The sequence below is a fragment of the Hylobates moloch genome, unplaced genomic scaffold (assembly GCF_009828535.3).
Source record: "Hylobates moloch isolate HMO894 unplaced genomic scaffold, HMol_V3 SCAFFOLD_9, whole genome shotgun sequence".
Lineage (NCBI taxonomy): Eukaryota > Metazoa > Chordata > Mammalia > Primates > Hylobatidae > Hylobates > Hylobates moloch.
Window position 1 is genome coordinate 88,863,878 of NW_026652284.1, and position 22,149 is coordinate 88,886,026.

The following is a 22,149-nucleotide window of genomic DNA, read 5'->3' on the forward strand; positions in this document are numbered from 1 at the left end:
ATATTTTAATTTAAATTGTGTTAAATTAAGATGTTATTTCATTTACAGTCAATATGAGAACGATTTCAAAATATTTAGAATATAATATAATGTCATTTTGCTCCCTCCCCCGCTGCCCCCACCATTAAAACTCTTGTTGTTTTCCATTTATTGGCTCTTAACATGGCCTTCGAGGGTCCATATAGTATCAGAATCAAGGAGAGAATTTCTTTAATTGTAAATGATGTCCTTCCACTTTCCCACACTTTGAATTCAGCTACACTTAAAGTTCATGAAGTTGTTATACTTCCTTCTTCCACAAACATTCAGCATCTACAAAATAATATGATGAAAGACTAAATGCATTCCTCTTAAGATTAGGAGCAAGATAAGGATATGCACACTCACCACTCCTATTCAATGTAGTACTTGACATCCAGTGCAATAATATAAGAAAAGGGGATAAAAGGCACAGAGATTGGAAATGAAAAAATTATATATTTCATATATATAAATTCATATATATAAAAACTATATTTGCATTTAACATTATTTTTTACATACAAAGTCCTAAGAAATCTCCAAGAACTTATAAGAACTAGTGAATTTAGTAAGATCACAGAATACAAGATCAACCACACAAAAATCAAATTGTATTTCTATATGCTAACACCATTTACAATTTCAAAATGTAATACTAAGTATAAATCCAACAAAACACCTACAGGACATTGAAGAAGAGTCAACCTCTAAAATATTTGAAGAGATTTATTTTGAGCCAAATATGAGTGACTAATGGGCTGTGACACAGCCCTCGAGATCCTGAGAACATGTGCCTAAGGTGATTGGGTTACAACTTGGCTTTATACATTTTAGACATAAGGCATCAATCAATACAGGTGAGATGTACATTGATGTAGCTTAGGAGGGTGGGACAACTGGAAGTGGGGGCTTCCAGGTCATAGACAAATCCAAAGATTTTCTGATTGGCAGTCAGTTATTATCAATAGAAAGTGATGTCTGGGATACAGTAAGGGGTTGTGGAGACCAAGGTTTTATGCAGATGAATCCTTCAGGTAGCAGGCTTCAGAGAGATAATAGATTGTAAATGTCTAGACTTAAAGAGTCTGAAACATAATCATTTATATGGATTGGAAGACAATATATTAACTAAGTTGCCCCCAAGTTGATTTATGGGTTTAATACAATTCCTATAAAAATCCCAGAAGGATTCTTTGTTGAATGATTCTGATTCTAAAGAATCAGAATGAAGCTCATTCTAAAATACATTAAAAAGCAAAGGAACTAGAATATCCTAAGCAATTTGAAAACAATGTAGTTGGAGGAATCATGCTACCAGATATTGACACGTAAGTACAGTAATCGGGACTGTGATATTGGTACTGGTTGTGTGGTTTTGGTAGTGATAGACACATAGCTCAGTGATAGACACAGAATAGAGTACAGAAATAGACCTACACAAGTATGAAAAACTGATTTCTGACAAAAGTACATAAGCAATTCCATAGACGTGTTGGAAAAATTGAATTTTGAACAAAGAGTGTTGGAACAATTGAATAGTCATAGCTAAGAAAGAAAAACCTTAACCTAAACTTCTACCTTATAAAAACTTTTACTCCCTAGGCATGGGGGGCTCGTGCCTATAATTTCAGCTAGTTGGCAGGCTGAGGTGGGAGAACAGCTTGAGGCCAAGAGTTTGAAACTAGGGTAGGCAACATAGTGAGAACCTCTCTCTAAAATTTTAAAAAATTAGCTGAGCATGATGGCACATACTTTCAGTCCCAGCTACTTGGGAGGCTGAGGCAGAAGGATCACTTGAGACCAGGTGTTTGAGGCTGTGGTGAGCTGTCATCACACCACTGCACTCCAGCCTAGGTGAGAGATCAAAACCTTGTCTCTAAAACAAAAATTAACTCAAAATGGGTCATGGTTCTTATTGTAACATATAAAACTGAAACTTAGAAGCAAACAGGAAATCTTGAGCAAGGGTTAGGCCAACTGACATTAAAATTCCTTTAAAACAGTTGAGTTTTGTAAAAAATAAAAACATTTTGTAGAAGACCGTGTTAAAGAGGATGAAAAGGCAAGCCATAAATGGAAAATATTTGCAAACACATGTTCAACAGAAAACTTATGTCCAGAATATATAAAGAAGTTGCAAAATTTATTAGGAAGAAATAATCCAATTAGAAAACGGGCAAAAGACTTGAACAGACACTTCATCAAAGAAGCTGTACAGATTAATAAGCACATGAAAAGATGTTCAGCATCATTATTAATAGGGAAGTGCAAATTATAACAAGATACCATTGAACACCCATTAGAATAGCTGGTAATAACACATGCTGAGATATGCAGAGCCACTTTCAGACATTTTGTCTGAAATTGGAAATTTTACATTTCCACCACAGGTTTAGCTACCTGGGAGGTGGAGGTTGCAGTGAGCTGAGATCACGCCACTACACTACAGCCTGGGTGACAGAACGAGACTGTCTCAAAAAAAAGAAAAAAGTGAAACCAAGGCAGACAGCTATAAGAGTTACTGAATTACTTATTACACAGGTTTAGCTACCCTGGAAATCAGTTTATCATACACTTTTATATTACAGCCGTCATGCACCTTTCATTTGGAGAGTTTATCATTTAATTATATTTTCAGGTGATTATCTGTCTCCCTCAGTAGATTCTTAAGTTGCATGAGGGCAGAGACCCTATATGTTTTTGTCCATATTTACCTTTTTAGTTTCTAGCATGATGCTTGCATATGGTATGTATTTGAATGAATTAAAAATACTATGCACATTTAGGTATAGTTTATTTAACAAACCCTACTTCCAGAAGTAGCTTAATTCCACTTCTTCACTTAGTTCCCTAGTAAAAGAAACTGCAATCAGGAAGTCACTTCAAAAATCTAATCTGCAGGCCAGGTGTGGTGGCTCAAGCCTGTAATCTCAGCACTTTGAGAGGCCAAGGTGGGTGGATTGCCTGAGGTCACGAGTTTGAGACCAGCCTGGCCAACATGGTGAAACCCTGTCTCTACTAAAAATACAAAAATTAGCCAGGCATGGTGGCTAATGCCTGTAATCCCAGCTACTCAGGAGGCTGAGGCAGGAGAACTGCTTGAACCTGGGAGACGGAGGTTGCAGTGAGCCAAAATCGTGCCACTGCACTCCAGCCTGGGTGGCAGAGCAAGACTGTCTCAAAAAAAAAAAAAAAAAAAAGCTAATCTGCGTATCATGAACAACACAGTAAAACTACTAAGAGGATCATATATATAACACATAAAGAATAGGAAAAAATAATTCTTAGAAATTTGACTAGTTTGAGAAATGTAAACTGGAGCCATTCTTAGCCCCCAATTTTTCCCAACTCTAAAGACTATGTGAATGCCAAGAGAAGTTGATGGACTATAGAAAGGTCTGGTTAGTGGTTCTCAAAGTCTGGCCACTTGAAAACTTGTTAGAAATGAAAACTGTTGAGTGCCACCCCGTATCTACTGAATGAGAAACTTGAGTGGGGTTCACTTTGTGTTTTAATAAGCCTGTCCAGTGTTTCTGAGTCCCGCTAAAATTTGAGAACCATTGGTGTCGAATAGACTGTATTTTGAAAACAATGACTGAAAGAAGCAAATGATTTCGTGGAGATCTGCATGTTACTTTGTTTCTTACATTGTGATTGTGTGTGGCATTTTTTAAGTTGTCCCCTCTTCTGATTTATATGTTTTCCCCCATCTCCTATTCTGTTTTTTTGGTAGGGGGCAGCAATATTCTCCCTAGATGCTATAGTAAAGAACTGAGTTACCCATGTTTGTTTTGTGTATTGAATATCTTTCTCTTAATAATTTTAAAATTAGTACAGAGAATTATACTATTATTTTCTTTCTCAGAAGCCAAGGTGAATTCACTTGATTTATATTGACTGCTTTCAACAGCTTTTTAAAAAAACTTATAATTCTTAAGAGAAGGGAGTGAAGATGGGCCAGTGGTTTGTTGGTTTGTTTTGCTTTGTTTTGTTGTTGTTGTTGAGACTGAGTCTAGCTTTGTCACCCAGGCTGGAGTGTAAGTGGTATGATCTCACCTCACTGCAACCTCCACCTCCCAGGTTCAAGCAATTCTCCTGCCTCAGCCTCCTAAGTAACTGGGATTACAGGCACCCATCACCACACCCAGCTAATTTTTGTATTTTTAGTAGAGATGGGGTTTCACCATGTTGGTCAGGCTGGTCTTGAACACCTGACCTCACATGATCCACCTGCCTCAGCCTCCCAAAGTGCTGGGATTACAGGTGTGAGGCACTACACCCTGCTGGACCTGTGGTCTTTAGAAAAAGAAATTCTTTATCTATACACATATGTTCATATATGCATCTCTCTATGTATATATGCATATTTATATTTATTTAAGAACCCAATTGTAATAACCACAGTGGATACAGAAAGTAGGAACTTTGTATTATAGTGAGCATAGTAGAAGACAAGAATAATATAAATACTTCTATTTACTTATTTTTTAAATTATACTTTAAGTTCTAGGGTACATGTGCACAATGTGCAGGTTTGTTACATATGTATACATGTGCCATGTTGGTGTGCAGCACCCATTAACTCGTCATTTACATTAGGTATTCCTCTTAATGCTATCCCTCCCTGCTCCCCGCACCCCACGACAGGCCCCAGTGTGTGATGTTCCCCGCCTCTGTGTCCAAGTGTTTTCATTGTTCAGTTCCCACCTATGAGTGAGAACTTGTGGTGTTTGGTTTTCTGTCCTTGGCGATAGTTTGCTCAGAATAATGGTTTCCAGCTTCATCCATGTCCCAACAAAAGACATGAACTCATCTTTTTTTATGGCTGCATAGTACTCCATGGTGTATATGTGCTACATTTCTTAATCCAGTCTATCACTGATGGACATTTGGGTTGGTTCCACGTCTTTGGTATTGTGAATAGTGCCGCGATAAACATACGTGTGCATGTGTCTTAATATAAAGACTTTTATACAAATTTTTTTAATATAAAAAACCGATTAATAATTAGATTTGGATGCCAATAAAAGTTAAATTAGAAGCATATTGCTATAAACCACTTGCAGCCACAAATAAATAGGTGAATTCCAATAGGGTCATTACATCTCTACTACTCCATATAAGAATGTGTAAACATTAGAAGTAATAAGATTTGTATTCAAATCTTTAGAACCCTGAAAAATGTTTTCAGCTCAACAAACTGCTGCCACCAACAATAAACTTGGAGACATTAATCTTGCAAATAAGTCACTACTGGGGAAACATCTATCTGCAATAGACCAAGTAATGGTGAGTATTTCCAAACAGACAGAATGGATTTGTAACTGAAGAAATCTGAGCTTATGCATAATTAATTTGAGAGATATAATTAGGCAACTTAAATATTACATGAAAACATGGGTAAGAATTATGTGAAAATGTATGTGTATCTTTTGAAAACCATAGGTAAAAATGTGTACTATCAACATCATATCTGTTTGAAATGAAATTGGAGGTCTCCAGAGTGGTAACAATAGCCAGTGATTTCAAGAGTTGTACTCAAATGACAGCTGATTTTGGATTTAGTTTCACTATACTGATGTACCTGTCATACGTAGTATGCCAGAGAACATAGGAGACAACACAGCCCCATTGACTGGCAATTTTCTAATAGCCCACTTACTCTGACCAAAACCAAACTGCACAGATAAATATGCCTCTAGTTCTTATGAGAGGAATAAAAGTTGGTTAGTTCCAAATAAAAGCATTGGGAAAGACTGTATAAGAATGTCTTACTGAAACAAACTTCAAATAGCACCACTGATATGATGATTTAAGGAAAGTAATAGCAGTTGGGACATAGACATGGTACCAAACAAATGGTTGCCTCTTAAGTAGTACCCAGGAGTCAGAGCTGTACTTAGAAACAGGCCCTGTGGTATCAGCTGGCTCTGGGGAGAGTAATCTGATGGTCACCTGGCAGATTTAATGTTACTATCTTTTTATGTATGCAGAATTGTTCTCAAATATTAAGGGCAATGAAATACATATATTTGCAAAGGACTTCAATGCCTACACAAACACAGTCTTTCAAATATTAGAGAAGGAATTTCTGAAAATATAAACATTAAAGATGTAAAAATAGTTTAAAACAATATTCTTTTAATTTGGGGGTGTATACTGCTAAATATTTCATTGTTTTACTTTATTATTCTCTAAATAATAAATATTTCCCCAGAAGGAAATATTTACTAGTCTAAAAAGACTCATAATGAGGTATTTTGTGGCTTAAATTATGGCCTAATTTTGTTTAATGGCTTTGAATTTGTACTTAATTATTTTATCTTTTTTTTTTTCTTTTTTTTTGAGTCTTGCTCTGTCGCCCAAGCTGGAGTATAGTGGCACGATCTCGGCTCACTGCAACCTCCACCTCCCAGGTTCAGGTGATTCTCCCACCTCAGCCTCCTAAGTAGTAGCTGGGGTTACAGGCATGCAGTACCACACCTGGATAATTTTTAAATTTTTAGGAGAGACGGGGTTTCACCATGTTGGCCAGGCTAGTCTCAAACTCCTGACCTCAGGTAATCTGCTTGCCTCAGCCTCCCAGAGTGCTGGGATTACAGGGGTGAGCCACCATGCCCGGCCATGAATTTGTACTTAATTTTTTCTATTAACAAACCTCAAATGTCAGTGGACAAGTTTTCAATTCAAAGTTTTAACAGTCATTGATTAGAAATAGTAATAAAGTTTGATTTTTCAATTGGATAATTTTCCTCCTACAAGCTTGTAGATGTACGCCACCTAGAGTTTTAAATTTTTTAAATTATAGAAACTGCAGGCTGGTTTTTTCTTTTTCTTCTTTTTTTTGGTTTGTTATTTTAAACTAAAAGTAGCATATTTTAATCAAAATCAAGCCAAATATTATAATAATTGTGGAATTTTATCATAAATGTATTCTTGGTTTTTACATGTAACTTTCTCGAGATTGCTGTACAGGGGATAGAATATTTTTGTTTAATATTTCCAGATTAAACAATTCACCTGTATGCCCACGTAAGATAGATAATAAATCATGCTCAGGAATTTTAAAGTCTGATTCAATGATATTAGAACTAATTTTAATATGTTATTATCTGTGCCAATTCAAATATATATAAATACTTGAAAGATATAAATAGAGCATTGTATATATGTATAAAAATACAGTCACAGTGTATGTTAACCTTGTTGTGTTCAATGGATTTTTAAAAAGTTTAATTGCAGATGACATAGCCATTGAGTAAGCTTAAATACTGGAGATGCGAACATACCAGTAAGTAACGTTTTTCAAATGCTAATAAACTGTGGATGAAAATAACTTTTTATTTGGCTTCTTATGGTTTTCAGGTGGACATGATACATGCGTATTTCTTGGGAAAAAATCTAGAAAGAATTGGTTTTATAATTTATCCATAGACCTAAATATCTTTATTGAGAACATAATGAATAAGATGTTGAAGCCTATAGGCTTCTTCAACTAGGCAGTGTCAGCAAGCATTGAGATGTTATAGTGATTATGATGGAGAAAGATATCATTGAAAAAATTGTAAAACTTTGTTTGGATTTAAAACCAAAGCTATTTGCAGAGGTAAACAGCCTTTATCTTATTCCTGCTTTAAAAGATTCTGTTCTCTTCTGGTTTTTATATCTGTTGATATGTAATGCTTGAAATGTTTACTTTTAGATGTTCAGACTTTAGAACAATATAGGCAAAGGTTGTTTCCTGCAAGATGGCCCACGAGAAATCAGATTATCTGAGGAAGTACTGCTTTGATTTATTAGTGTCCAGAATTAATAATTTCTAAAAGCTAGAGGAAAAATTCCTGTACATGAGAGGAACTTGTCTTCAATTTCCTTTCCCCTACAACATCTAACATATATTGAGCCCACAGTGAATGCTTATGAATATTTGTCAGTTTCATATTTTGTCTCCAAGCCAGCTAATGGTGAGGAGTATCATTCAATTGCTAAACTTTAACACTCAAATTAGGTTATCAGACTATGAATTTGGTTAGTAAAGTTGGAAAGCTGTTTGTGGTTTTGTGTTTTAATTGAATGTGGCCAATTTTATTTAAGGCTCAGCAGGAACTTTGTGATAGCAGTTATCTATTCCAGCAGTTCAGAATGAAAGACTTGGGAAATTTCTCAATCCATTAAGAATATGAAGCAGACAGAAAAATTACCCATTGGGTAACAGTAAATGTTGGTGTTAAACAAAAAACAAAAAATGTATTTCAGTTTTAAGGGATGCATAAATTTTATTTATAGTATAGCCTCAGGACTGAATATGCTGCCTAGAACGTCTTCCAGTTGCTATGGGGAGTTCTGTTATTTGTCAATGTAGGGTTTCCTACTTGGCAGCATTATGTATTTATGATGGCATCTGTGTTTTCTGGTTGTTGCATTTGCAGTGGAACTTGTATTTTGGCCAGTTGAAGAGAGAGGGGAAAAGAAAGCAAATTAAACTTGACTTCTTGGTAACGAAGCAGTAGCTTCTTGTTACTTGCATCTTTATATTCCAAGAACACAAAATGCAACTGCAGTTGTGTGCCATACTTACTCTACATATACCTGACTACATTTGCAGTATAATAAAATTTTATAATAATATTAAAACCCAAAAGTTAATTATGCTTTGTCAGTTTACATGGCATTTTTTCAAGTGGAATTTTAATATGGGAAATTCAACTATGTAGAATGATGTTTTTTGTTTTCTTTTTAGTTAAAGAAAAATTATCATCACCTATACCATTGTGTAAGTTTCATTAGAACAAGTGAAAATCTAAATGAACTAATTTAAAAATTGTTTCCCTTCAAATTTTATGAGAGAAACAGAATAAAAAGTAAATTCATAAATATCTGGTATTTCTTCTTAAAATTTTTTTCAGTATATGTTTTAGATTTCATTTTACTACACATTTAGCTCAAGCTTGTCTTCTAAATTCATCTGCATCTACTACATTGACCTATAATGCTTGATGATGTTTATAAAGATTATCTTCAGTCATCCTAAGAGTGCCTTTTTAATATTAAGAACATAGAAGCACCCTCTTAGTATTGGTTCTAAATATGAGGAATGAACTCCCAAATGCTCACATATTAAATTATATTCTCCATAATTTGTAGATTTGCAGATTATGTTCATTGTAATTTGTGTATTTCTTTTTATCTGTTGAATAACGTCAGTCTCAGAGGCAAAGTTTAGTTAAATATCTACTAACTTAATGTAAAGCATTGTATATGCTCTATGGTACACAATTATATTCCCTGGTTTCTGGAAGCTTATAAAATGAATATACCAGTGGTCCTGGTATGTACAAAACAGAAGGCTGCATGGAGACAAAAATCTAATACTTAGATCTTGCCTTCAAGGAGCTTGTGATTTAGTTTGTAGACAATGCGTAAGAATGAAAATTACTTCAGTATAATCAGCCTATAGCTTTCCAGTAGGTCAGTATAAAAGTGATTTTTTTTTTTTTGAGATGGGGGTCTTACTTTTTTTTTTTTTTTTTTTTTTTGAGATAGGGTCCAGTCAGGCTGGAGTGCAGTGGTGCAGTCTCAGCTTACTGCAACCTCTGCCTCCTTGGCTCACGCGATCCTCCCATCTCAGCCTCCTGAGTAACTGGGACTACAGGTGGGTGCCACCATGCTCAGCTAATTTTTGTATTTTTTTGTGGAAACGGGATTTTGCCATGTCACCCAGGCTGGAAGAGTGACTTTTAATTGCCTAGTGAATTAATATGTTTGTGATGTATATCTTCAGATGAAGATGCCACTAAAGATTGGAGGATTCTGTAAAGACAAGGGAGGAGAAGGGGCTTGGTCTTGATATTGAAAGTTGGATAGTATTTATTTATTTATTGAGACAGGGTCTTGCTCTGTCACCCAGGCTGGAGTGCAGTGGCCTGATCTCCCTTCACTGCAAGCTCCGCCTCCTGTGTCCAAGCGATTCTCCTGTCTCAGCCTCCCGAGTAGCTGGGACTACAGGCATGTGCCACCACGCCAGGCTAATTTTTTGGATTTTAGTAGAGACTGGGTTTCACCATGTTGCCCTGGCTGGTCTCGAACTCCTAAGCTCATGCAATCTTCCCATCTCTGCCTCACAAAGTGCCAGGATTACAGGCGTGAGCCACCACGCCTGGCCAAAAGTCAAGATAGTTTTAGATAGAGTGTTGGCATTCCCAGTAGAGGGAGCAACTTATGCATCAGTCTTAAAGTTGAGAAAACAGTATGTTTTTTAAAATTTTGCTATTATTATACTTTGAGGGTACATGTGCACAGTGTGCAGGTTTGTTACATATGTATACATGTGCCATGTTGGTGTGCTGCACCCATTAACTCATCATTTAGCATAAGGTATATCTCCTAATGCTATCCCTCCCCCCTCCCCCCGCCCCACAACAGGCCCCAGTGTGTGATGTTCCCCTTCCTGTGTCCATGTGTTCTCGTTGTTCAGTTCCCACCTATGAGTGAGAACATGCAGTGTTTGGTTTTTCGTCCTTGCGATAGTTTGCTGAGAATGATGGTTTCCAGCTTCATCCATGTCCCTACAAAGGACATGAACTCATCCTTTTTTATGGCTGCATAGTATTCCATGGCGTATATGTGCCACATTTTCTTAATCCAGTCTATCATTGTTGGACATCTGGGTTGGTTCCAAGTCTTTGCTATTGTGAATAGTGCCGCAATAAACATACGTGTGCATATGTCTTTATAGCAGCATGATTTATAATCCTTTGGGTATATACCCAGTAATGGGATGGCTGAGTCAAATGGTATTTCTAGTTCTAGATCCCTGAGGAATCGCCACACTGACTTCCACAATGGTTAAACTAGTTTACAGTCCCACCAACAGTGTAAAAGTGTTCCTATTTCTCCACATCCTCCCCAGCACCTGTTGTTTCCTGACTTTTTAATGATGGCCATTCTAACTGGTGTGAGATGGTATCTCATTGTGGTTTTGATTTGCATTTCTTTGATGGCCAGTGATGATGAGCATTTTTTCATGTGTTTTTTGGCTGCGTAAATATCTTCTTTTGAGAAGTGTCTGTTCATATCCTGCACCCACTTTTTGATGGGGTTGTTTGTTTTTTTCTTGTAAATTTGTTTGAGTTCATTGTAGATTCTGGATATTAGCCCTTTGTCAGATGAGTAGGTTGCAAAAATTTTCTCCCATTCTGTAGGTTGCCTATTCACTCTGATGGTAGTTTCTTTTGCTGTGCAGAAGCTCTTTAATTTAATTAGATCCCATTTGTCAATTTTGGCTTTTGTTGCCATTGCTTTTGGTGTTTTAGACATGAAGTCCTTGCCCATGCCTGTGTCCTCAATGGTATTGCCTAGGTTTCCTTCTAGGGTTTTTATGGTTTCAGGTCTAACATTTAAGTCTTTAATCCATCTTGAATTAATTTTTGTATAAGGTATAAGGAAGGGATCCAGTTTCAGCTTTCTACATATGGCTAGCCAGTTTTCCCAGCACCATTTATTGAATAGGGAATCCTTTCCCCATTTCTTGTTTTTATCAGGTTTGTCAAAGATCAGATAGTTGTAGATATGTGGCATTATTTCTGAGACCCCTGTTCTGTTCCATTGGTCTATATCTCTGTTTTGGTACCAGTACCATGCTGTTTTGGTTACTGTAGCCTTGTAGTATACTTTGAAGTCAGGTAGCGTGATGCTTCCCGCTTTGTTCTTTTGGCTTAGGATTGACTTGGCAATGCCGGCTCTTTTTTGGTTCCATGTGAACTTTAAAGTCATTTTTTCCAATTCTGTGAAGAAAGTCATTGGTAGCTTGATGGGGATGGCATTGAATCTAGAAATTACCTTGGGCAGTATGGCCATTTTCACGATATTGATTCTTCCTATCCATGAGCATGGAATGTTCTTCCATTTGTTTGTATCCTCTTTTATTTCATTGAGCAGTGGTTTGTAGTTCTCCTTGAAGAGGTCCTTCACATCCCTTGTAAGTTGGATTCCTAGGTATTTTATTCTCTTTGGAGCAATTGTGAATGGGAGTTCACTCATGATTTCACTCTGTCTGTTATTGGTGTATAAAAATGCTTGTGATTTTTGCACATTGATTTTGTATCCTGAGACTTTGCTGAAGTTGCTTATGAGCTTAAGGAGATTTTAGGCTCAGACAGTGGGGTTTTCTAGATATACAGTGATGTCATCTGCAAACAGGGACAATTTGACTTCCTCTTTTCCTAATTGAATGCCCTTTATTTCCTTCTCCTGCCTGATTGCCCTGGCCAGAACTTCCAGCACTATGTTGAATAGGAGTGGTGAGAGAGGGCATCCCTGTCTTGTGCCAGTTTTCAAAGGGAATGCTTCCAGTTTTTGTCCATTCAGTATGATACTGGCTGCGGGTTTGTCATAGATAGCTCTTATTATTTTGGGATACATCCCATCAATACCTAATTTATTGAGAGTTTTTAGCATGAAGGTTGTTGAATTTTGTCAAAGGCCTTTTCTGCATCTATTGAGATAATCATGTGGTTTTTGTCTTTGGTTCTGTTTATATGCTGGATTACATTTATTGATTTGCGTATGTTGAACCAGCCTTGCAATCCCAAGGATGAAGCCCACTTGATCATGGTGGATAAGCTTTTTGATATGTTGCTGGATTCGGTTTGCCAGTATTTTACTGAGGATGTTTGCATCAATGTTCATCAAGGATATTGGTCTGAAATTGTCTTTTTTTTTGTTGTGTCTCTGCCAGGCTTTGGTATCAGGATGATGCTGGCCTCATAAAATGAGGGAGGATTCCCTCTTTTTCTATTGATTGGAATAGTTTCAGAAGGAATGGTACCAGTTCCTCCTTGTACCTCTGGTAGAATTCGGCTGTGAATACATCTGGTCCTGGACTTCTTTTGGTTGGTAAGCTATTAATTATTGCCTCAATTTCAGAGCCTGTTATTGGTCTATTCAGAGATTCAACTTCTTCCTGGTTTAGTCTTGGGAGGGTGTATGTGTCAAGGAATTTATCCATTTCTTCTAGTTTTTCTAGTTTATTTGCATAGAGGTGTTTATAGTATTCTCTGATGGTGGTTTGTATTTCTGTGGGATTGGTGGTGATATCCCCTTTGTTATTTTTTATTGCGTCTATTTGATTCTTCTCTCTTTTCTTCTTTATTAGTCTTGCTAGCGGTCTATCAATTTTGTTGATCTTTTCAAAAAACCAGCTCCTAGTTTCATTGATTTTTTGAAGGGTTTTTTGAGTCTCTGTTTCCTTCAGTTCTGCTCTAATCTTAGTTATTTCTTGCCTTCTGATAGCTTTTGAATGTGTTTGCTCTTGCTTCTCTAGTTCTTTTAATTGTGATGTTAGGGTGTCAATTTTAGATCTTCCCTGCTTTCTCTTGTGGGCATTTAGTGCTATAAATTTCCCTCTACACACTGCTTTGAATGTGTCCCAGAGATTCTGGTGTGTTGTGTCTTTGTTCTCTTTGGTTTCAAAGAACATCTTTATTTCTGCCTTCATTTCGTTACATACCCAGTAGTCATTCAGGAGCAGGTTGTTCAGTTTCCATGTAGTTGAGCGGTTTTGAGTGAGTTTCTTAATCCTGAGTTCTAGTTTGATTGCACTGTGGTCTGAGAGACAGTTTGTTATAATTTCTGTTCTTTTACATTTGCTGACAGTTTGTTATAATTTCTGTTCTTTTACATTTGCTGAGGAGAGCTTTACTTCCAACTATGTGGACAGTTTTGGAGTAGGTGTGGTGTGGTGCTGAAAAGAATGTATATTCTGTTGATTTGGGGTGGACAGTTCTGTAGATGTCTATTAGGTCCGCTTGGTGCAGAGCTGAGTTCAATTCCTGGGTATCCTTGTTAACTTTCTGTCTCGTTTATCTGTCTAATGTTGGGAGTGGGGTGTTAAAATCTCCCATTATTATTGTATGGGAGTCTAAGTCTCTTTGTAGGTCACTAAGGGCTTGCTTTATGAATCTGGGTGCTCCTGTATTGGGTGCATATATATTTAGGATAGTTAGTTCTTTTTGTTGAATTGATCCCTTTACCATTATGTAATGGCCTTCTTTGTCTCTTTTGATCTTTGTTGGTTTAAAGTCTGTTTTATCCAAGAGTAGGATTGCAATCCCTGCCTTTTTTTGTTTTCCATTTGCTTGGTAGATCTTCCTCCATCCCTTTATTTTGAGTTTATGTGTGTCTCTGCACGTGAGATGGGTTTCCTGAATACAGCACACTGATGGGTCTTGACTCCTTATCCAATTTTCCAGTGTGTGTCTTTTAATTGGAGCATTTAGCCCATTTACATTTAAAGTTAATATTGTTATGTGTGAATTTGATCCTGTCATTATGATGTTAGCTGTTTATTTTGCTCATTAGTTATGCAGTTTCTTCCTAGCCTCGATGGTCTTTACAATTTGGCATGTTTTTGCAGTGGCTGGTACCAGTTGTTCCTTTCTATGTTTAGTGCTTCCTTCAGGAGCTCTTTTAGGGCAGGCCTGGTGGTGACAAAATCACTCAGCGTCTGCTTGTCTGTAAAGTATTTTATTTCTCCTTCACTTATGAAGCTTAGTTTGGCTGGATATGAAATTCTGGGTTGAAAATTCTTTTCTTTAAGAATGTTGAATATTGGCCCCCCTCTCTTCTGGCTTGTAGAGTTTCTGCCGAGAGATCCGCTGTTAGTCTGATGGGCTTCCCTTTGTAGGTAACCCTACCTTTCTCTCTGGCTGCCCTTAACATTTTTTCCTTCATTTCAACTTTGGTGAATCTGACAATTATGTGTCTTGGAGTTGCTCTTCTCAAGGAGTATCTTTGTGGCATTCACTGTATTTCCTGAATCTGAATGTTGGCCTGCCTTGCTAGATTCGGGAAGTTCTCCTGGGTAATATCCTGCAGAGTGTTTTCCAACTTGTTTCCTTTCTTCCCCATCACTTTCAAGTACACCAATCAGATGTAGATTTGGTCTTTTCACATAGTCCCATATTTCTTGGAGGCTTTGTTCGTTTCTTTTTATTCTTTTTTCTCTAAACTTCTTTTCTTGCTTCATTTCATTCGTTTCGTCTTCCATTGCTGATACCCTTTCTTCCTGTTGATTGCATTGGCTGCTGAGGCTTGTGCATTCATCACGTAGTTCTCGTGCCATGGTTTTTAGCTCCATCAGGTCCTTTAAGGACTTCTCTGCGTTGATTATTCTAGTTATCCATTCGTCTAATTTTTTTTCAAGGTTTTTAACTTCTTTGCCATTGGTTCCAGCTTCCTCCTTTAGGTCAGAGTAGTTTGATCTTCTGAAACCTTCTTCTCTCAACTCATCAAAGTCATTCTCAGTCCAGGTTTGTTCCGTTGCTAGTGAGGAGCTGCATTCCTTTGGTGGGGAGAGGCGCTGTGATTTTTAGAGTTTCCAGTGTTTTTGCTCTGTTTTTTCCCCATCTTTGTGGTTTTATCTACCTTTGGTCTTTGATGATGGTGACGTACAGATGGGTTTTTGGTGTGGATGTCCTTTCTGTTTGTTTGTTTTCCTTCTAATAGTCAGGACCCTCAGCTGCAGGTCTGTTGGAGTTTGCTGGAGGTCCACTCCAGACCCTGCTGGGTATCAGCAGCAGTGGCTGCAGAACAGTGGACATTGGTGAACTGCAAATGCTGCTGCCTGATTGTTCCTCTGGAAGTTTTGTTTGAGAGGAGTACCCAGCCGTGTGAGGTGTCAGTCCGCCCCTACCAGGGGGTGCCTCCCAGTTAGGCTACTCGGGGGGTCAGGGACCCTCTTGAGGAGGCAGTCTGCCTGTTCTCAGATTTCAGGCTGGGTGATGGGAGAACCACTACTCTCTTCAAAACTGTCAGACAGAGACATTTAAGTCTGCAGGGGTTACTGCTGCCTTTTGTTTGTCTGTGCCCTGCCCCCAGAGGTGGAGCCTACAGAGGCAGGCAGGCCTCCTTGAGCTGTGGTGTGCTCCACCCAGTTGGAGCTTCCTGGCCGCTTTGTTTACCTACTCAAGCCTGGGCAATGGTGGGCGCCCCTCCCCCAGCCTCGCTGCTGCCTTGCAGTTTGATCTCAGACTGCTGTGCTAGCAATGAGTGAGGCTCCATGGGCATAGGACCCTCTGAGCCAGGTGCGGGATATAATCTGGTGTGCCATTTGTTAAGCTCGTTGGAAAAGTGCAGTATTAGAGTGGGATTGACCCGATTTTCCAGGTGCCATCTGTCTCCCCTTTCTTTGACCAGGAAAGGGAATTTCCTGCTCCCTTGCACTTCCTGGGGGAGGCAATGCCTTGCCCTGCATCAGCTCACGCAGTGCGCTGCACCCACTGTCCTGCACCCACTGTGTGGCACTCCCCAGTGAGATGAACCTGGTACTTCAGTTGGAAATGGAGAAATCACCCGTCTTCTACATTGCTCATGCTGGGAGCTGTACGCCGGAGCTGTTCCTATTCGGCCATCTTGGCTCCACCTCCCAAGAAAACAATATTTTTTAGAGGCACAGTGAGTAGATTTTTCTTACTAGGATGGAGAATTTTAAAAAGCAAGTAGAGAGAAGGAAGGGTGGGAGGTATTACTATATTAGAACAAATATTTATCTAGCACTTTACAGTTTATAAGAGATTTCTATATAATTCCCATTTAATCTAAATACCTGTGATCCAGTATTTTTATTAATCCTATGTAAAAAATAAATATAGCACTGAAGCAATTGGGAATTATTGTTATAAAATATAAATGAGAAAAATGTAAATTTAACCTTTGATTAGCTGAAGAGAAAAATATAACAAAAATTAGGGTGAGGGTAGGTACAAGGTAGAGTGTGATAATTTAATCTTTCCTTACAAAGAGACTGATTAAAGTTAAAACACATCGTTTCAAAAGTGACATCAAAGATTCTTAACATTTTTTTCTCAGCCTTAGGGAGATGCTTTATTTAGCAACCATATCTTCTGTGGAGGTGAAACTTTATCTGAATTTCAGTATTGTTTTCCATTTATTTTTGAATTTTATTTTTACAATAATCATGATTATTCAATTTTCCTTAAATTATATCTGCTCATCTGAGGTTTCCTTTTACAAACTATGTATTTGTAAAGATGTTTAATAAAAGTTGGCAATGGCTATATTTGGGTGATGGGATATTTGTAGATTGTTAGGGTTTTTTTCTTGGCACTTTTTAGTGTACTTTCTAAACTGAATGTGCATCATTTTTTCCTAAAACAATAAAGGCATTATTCTTAAAATACGAACTTCATGCAACTGATATTCTGAGGAATATACTTTGGGGATCACTGACATTTATCATTATTTCCCAAGCTTTTTGGATGAATGATCTGTTTCACAATAATGTATGACCCTGCCAAATAAAAATAAAAATTATTTTCCAATTTTTATATGGCATGTAATAAAGTGATTTAGGAAAAAAGTTTTTATAATTATTATACTTTATTAAACATTAAATCATATTGGGTATTGTTGTCACTATAGTTTATCTTATTAATATCATTTTCCGGGAGGGGGGATTACAGGAAATATTGATACACTTTTAAAGAATTATAATCAGGCAAATTAAACTAATGGGTCCGAGGAAGATCATTTTGAGGCAAATTTGCACATTTATCCTATTTCTACCCCTCATTATCATATAATTCAACATTTTCTCATATTTCTTCAGTCAGGACACAAATTATGTCTTAAGCGACCAGAAATAGATGATTTAAAACGAAGTAATGATATGAAGTCGTGACCAGCAGTGCTTCCTTTCTTTGATTTCTGATGATTACTGTTATTTTCACTGTGCTTCCACTCCCAGGCTCTCCAAATACTCCATTTGAGATGAACATTTTAAAAATAATTTTTATTTACATTAAAAAATAAGTACTGAAACAGATACTATTATTAACTTTAACATCGTGATCCCCTAGGAGAACTTCGTGAGCCCTTAAGGATTACTATTTGGAAAATGCCTAAATAGGAGCTGATGAAGGCATTGGCTTCCATTTAATTCTTAAGGAAAAGAGAGAATGTAGAGAGAGAAGAGCAGGTTAAGGGGCTAAAGTATCAGGCTTCTTATCCCAGCATTTTGGGAGGCCGAGGCTGGTGGATCACCTCAAGTCAGGAGTTCGAGACCAGCCTGACTAACATGGTGAAACCTTATTTCTACTAAAACTACAAAAATTAGCCGGGCGTGGTGGCCGGCGCCTGTAATCCCGGCTACTTGGGAGGCCGAGGCAGGAGAATCTCCTGAAGCCAGGAGGTGGAGGTTACAGCGAGCCAAGATTGCACCACTGCACTCCAGGCTGGGTGACAGAGCAAGACTCCATCTCACAAAAAAAAAAAAAAAAAAGTTGGAAGCAGAAGTAAAAAACATGGTAAAGAATGAGAACTAAATAAATATAATTGAGAGGTCTGCATTAGATGTGGCAGGGAGAACAAGCAAATGAGATTTCAGAGATCACTGGAATTGGCAGAGGCCTTGAAGGGCAGAGTCTAGCATACAGAAGATGTAAAGCCACATTCTGTGAAGGTAAGTAGATGTGTTTACCTCTTTCGCACTGTACTGGTGCATTATGGGGTAAATGTTGTGTATTACTTTTCCTCGTATTGCTTAACACAGAGTTTTGCCTATAGCAGGCACCAGACTGTGGTCTTGGTAGTACATGACTGTTGGTGATTACAGATCAAAAAGGACTTGAAATGATGAGTTTAAGGTTTTGATGGGTATTGAAGACTCAAAGGATGATGGCACTCTGGGAGTGATCCACAGAAGGACAGATGATTTGAAGATGTTAATAACTAAAGACAACATGGATGTTAAATGATGAAAAATAAAGTTGGATGGAAAATAAACCATTGGATCTGCTTCTGGAGTCCAAGAAGAATATTATTCTTCCTACCTCCCCCTTACTCTGGCTCTTCCTATTGTAGCCACGTGGGTCAGTAATGCCATTGAAAAGTACAATTTTAGACTAAGTGGGGTCACAGATATTTTGGTCTATCTTAAATTGATGACATCTTATTAAAGAATTTATTGTATAAATTGTGCTTATTCTGGCATTTTTTTAATGAAGAAAAAGTCTTTTAGTGTAATTCAGTGCACATTTATGAATTTCAAAGATCAATAAAAAATGGGAAAGTATATGAATGCATAATCCATAGAAGAAGATACCTGACAAATGCAGTTCAATAAATATTTTTTTAAATCAAAATTAGACTGTGGTAAGAATTGAAATGGAGAAAGAAATAGAAAGTAGCCAGGTTACCAACAGCTATGTATATGACACTATAGAGCTAGGACTTTATTCCATAGATGAGGGAAGTCTGCTAAAGTGCTATCTACATTGAACCCATTATCTTGCTGGCATTGTAGTTGATGTACCTAAAACAGTCTTGAGCTGGTAGAGAAAGTAGGTAGGCAGACTTGTCCAAGTGAGAAAAAAATGAAACTGTGGTACTATGGTGAGGATAAAGAGAGAAAAGGAGCAGATTTAAGAAATACTAAAACTTAAAAGTACTAAGACTTGATGATGAACTAGATGTGTTAGATAAGAGATAGCATGGAGTCTAGTAAAAGTTCTGTTTTTCTTTTTTTTTTTAATTATACTTTAGGTTTTAGGGTACATGTGCACAATGTGCAGGTTTGTTACATATGTATCCATGTGCCATGTTGATTTCCTGCACCCATTAGCTCGTCATTTAGCATTAGGTATATCTCCTAATGCTGTCCCCGCCCCCCCCACCCCCCACCCCACAACAGTACCCGGAATGTGATGTTCCCCTTCCTGTGTCCATGAGTTCTCATTGTTCAATTCCCACCTATGAGTGAGAACATGCGGTGTTTGGTTTTTTGTCCTTGCGATAGTTTACTGAGAATGATGTTTTCCAGTTTCATCCATGTCCCTACAAAGGACATGAACTCATCATTTTTTATGGCTGCATAGTATTCCATGGTGTATATGTGCCACATTTTCTTAATCCAGTCTATTGTTGTTGGACATTTGGGTTGGTTCCAAGTCTTTGCTATTGTGAATAGTGCCGCAGTGAACATACGTGTGCATGTGTCTTTATAGCAGCATGATTTATACTCCTGTGGGTATATACCCAGTAATGGGATGGCTGGGTCAAATGGTATTTCTAGTTCTAGATCCCTGAGGAATCGCCACACTGACTTCCACAATGGTTGAACTAGTTTACAGTCCCACCAACAGTGTAAAAGTGTTCCTATTTCTCCACATCCTCTCCAGCACCTGTTGTTTCCTGATTTTTTAATGATGGCCATTCTAACTGGTGGGAGATGGTATCTCACTGTGGTTTTGATTTGCATTTCTCTGATGGCCAGTGATGATGAGCATTTCTTCATGTGTTTTCTGGCTGCATAAATGTCTTTTTTTGAGAAGTGTCTGTTCATGTCCTTTGCCCACTTTTTGATGGGGTTGTTTGTTTTTTTCTTGTAAATTTGTATGAGTTCATTGTAGATTCTGGATATTAGCCCTTTGTCAGATGAGTAGGTTGCAAAAATTTTCTCCCATTCTGTAGGTTGCCTGTTCACTCTGATGGTAGTTTCTTTTGCTGTGCAGAAGCTCTTTAGTTTAATGAGATCCCATTTGTCAATTTTGGCTTTTGTTGCCATTGCTTTTGGTGTTTTAGACATGAAGTCCTTGCCCACGCCTATGGCCTGAATGGTATTGCCTAGGTTTTCTTGTAGGATTTTAATGGTTTTAGGTCTAACATTTAAGTCTTTAATCCATCTTGAATTAATTTTTGTATAAGGTGTAAGGAAGGGATCCAGTTTCAGCTTTCTACATATGGCTAGCCAGTTTTCCCAGCACCATTTATTAAATAGGGAATCCTTTCCCCATTTCTTGTTTTTGTCAGGTTTGTCAAAGATCAAATAGTTGTAGATATGCGGCATCATTTCTGAGGGCTCTGTTCTGTTCCATTGATCTATATCTCTGTTGTGGTACCAGTACCATGCTGTTTTGGTTACTGTAGCCTTGTAGTATAGTTTGAAGTCAGGTAGCATGATGCCTCCAGCTTTGTTCTTTTGGCTTAGGATTGACTTGGCAATGCGGGCTCTTTTTTGGTTCCATATGAACTTTAAAGTAGTTTTTTCCAATTCTGTGAAGAAAGTCATTGGTAGCTTGATGGGGATGGCATTGAATCTATAAATTACTTTGGGCAGTATGGCCATTTTCACGATATTGATTCTTCCAACCCATGAGCATGGAATGTTCTTCCATTTGTTTGTATCCTCTTTGATTTCATTGAGCAGTGGTTTGTAGTTCTCCTTGAAGAGGTCCTTCACATCCCTTGTAAGTTGGATTCCTAGGTATTTTATTCTCTTTGAAGCAATTGTGAATGGGAGTTCACTCATGATTTGGCTCTCTGTTTGTCTGTGATTGGTGTACAAGAATGCTTGTGATTTTTGTACATTGATTTTGTATCCTGAGACTTTGCTGAAGTTGCTAATCAGCTTATGGAGATTTTGGGCTGAGACAATGGGATTTTCTAGATATACAATCATGTCATCTGCAAACAGGGACAGTTTGACTTCCTCTTTTCCTAATTGAATACCCTTTATTTCCTTCTCCTGCCTGATTGCTCTGGCCAGAACTTCCAGCACTATGTTGAATAGGAGCGGTGAGAGAGGGCATCCCTGTCTTGTGCCAGTTTTCAGAGGGAATGCTTCCAGTTTTTGCCCATTCAGTATGATATTGGCTGTGGGTTTGTCGTATATAGCTCTTATTATTTTGAGATACGTCCCATCAATACCTAATTTATTGAGAGTTTTTAGCATGAAGCGTTGTTGAATTTTGTCAAAAGCCTTTTCTGCATCTATTGAGATAATCATGTGGTTTTTGTCTTTGGTTCTGTTTATATGCTGGATTACATTTATTGATTTGCGTATGTTGAACCTGTTTTTCTCGTGTGATTGCCTCAATGACACAAAGCTTGATAGGAAATAAACGGGATAGCACATGGATATATTACAAGTTTTTGAAATTGAGCTTGAAAAGCTACTTTAAAAAATAAATTCTAGGCCAGGTGTGGTAGCTCATGCCTGTAATCCCAGCACTTTGCGAGGCCAAGGTGGGAGAATCACTTGAGCCTAGGAGTTTGAGACCAGCCTGGGCAACACAGTGAGACCTCTGTCTCTACAAAAAATAAAAATAAAAA

The 22,149-nt window shown here is 37.7% G+C and overlaps 1 long non-coding RNA gene across 1 annotated transcript; it reads left to right on the forward strand.

The window, feature by feature from the left end:
• Window positions 1-506: 506 nt before the first annotated feature.
• LOC131384191 (uncharacterized) lies at window positions 507-19,780 on the forward strand. The gene is made up of 3 exons (XR_009214796.1): window positions 507-9,673; window positions 12,758-12,915; window positions 16,216-19,780. It is a non-coding gene; the product is annotated as an uncharacterized LOC131384191 (long non-coding RNA).
• The last annotated feature ends 2,369 nt before the right edge of the window (window positions 19,781-22,149 follow it).